Below are 1,370 nucleotides of genomic sequence, written 5' to 3'. Positions count from 1 at the left end.
TGTGACTAGTTTAAATAAACATACAGTTTAAGTTTATGGAAATGGGGTATATGCATAAAAATTAATAGTAATACTAATTGGGAATAGTTATTTATGGATGATAATAATGTTATTATACCATAGAAGGCTGATTCAATTCTTTCCAGTTTTAGTGGAATAGTTGTTTACTACTTCCTTCTTTGTTTACCCGATTCTTATTATTTGTGTTTTAATTATTGTATATTTGCAGCAAAGAAATTGATGCTAATAAAGCTTCTAACGAGGAGAAGCCACCACAAAGATGAAAAGTTTGTGATAAATATATATACTATTGATGAACTTTGTGAAGCTCTCCGAGAAGGTGAAACTAATAACTTAAGATGGAAACTACTATTTAAGGGCTTTTATTTTTCAGTGAGATTTTAAAATACTTAATTTTTATTCTTTTTTTGGGAATAGGCAACTGTGATACACTGGGAACAGGCCTTTAATTATAAATTTCAAGGCTAAAAGGCCAGTAGGGTAACGAAATTATTCCTCTCTCTACATTGAGTTGAGTTTCCAACATTACTTAATTAATTTGAATGTAGGAGATGGGTTTGGATGATGAAAGTTAGAGTGTCAGAGCAAGAAATAAAGATGTTGGAGCAATTTCTCGGAATGAAACTCACACAAGAGACCAAGAAACTAAGGCAGGCTTGTTTTAAAGTTAATTACAAAAGGAGGAAACTTTTGGCCTCCAAATCTTATTCATCATCACTTAGCTAAGTTGTCTTGTATATTCATATTCTAAGTAGTAAAAACAGCACTTATTAGATGGTTTAAATACTTTATTAGATATTAACATAGTTTAGGGAACTGGATGGTAGATTTTGACTGATTAGTGTTTATTGCAATGTTTGTATTTTGGTAAGTTTAGTAAGACAAGGTTTTGTATAGGAGTTATTACTTTTGATTTTCAATAATAAAAAATTATATATTATATTAATATTTTGTTTGAGTTATATAATATTTCATTTATGGATTATGAACTTTTGCTATTGTAAATTTTAATTACAATTATTTATTTAACGCGATAAAAATGATGCTAAAAATTATTTTTTTAAACGATAAAAAATGTCACTATAAGGGTAAAATGGCGGTTCAAAAATGCCATTTTAACCAACCAAAACGCTACTGTCAGGGTAAAAATGGCAGTTCAAAAATAGCATTTTAACCAACCAAAACGCCACTCTGTCAGGGTAATAATGGCGGTTCAAACCGCCATTTTAACCTATCCAAAAATCGCCATTTTAATCCCGAAAATAACGGCAGTTTGAACCGCCGTTTTAACCTATCCAAGATCCACCATTTTAATCCTGAAAATAACAGCGGTTTGAACCACCGTTTTA

General features: G+C 30.2%; 1 long non-coding RNA gene across 1 annotated transcript; it reads left to right on the top strand.

The window, feature by feature from the left end:
• On the top strand, window positions 618–971 carry LOC110264588. The gene is made up of 2 exons (XR_002350760.1): window positions 618–687; window positions 749–971. It is a non-coding gene; the product is annotated as an uncharacterized LOC110264588 (long non-coding RNA).

This window comes from Arachis ipaensis, chromosome B07 (assembly GCF_000816755.2).
Source record: "Arachis ipaensis cultivar K30076 chromosome B07, Araip1.1, whole genome shotgun sequence".
In the NCBI taxonomy this organism is placed as follows: domain Eukaryota; kingdom Viridiplantae; phylum Streptophyta; class Magnoliopsida; order Fabales; family Fabaceae; genus Arachis; species Arachis ipaensis.
This window is presented reverse-complemented; position numbering and strand designations above follow the sequence as displayed.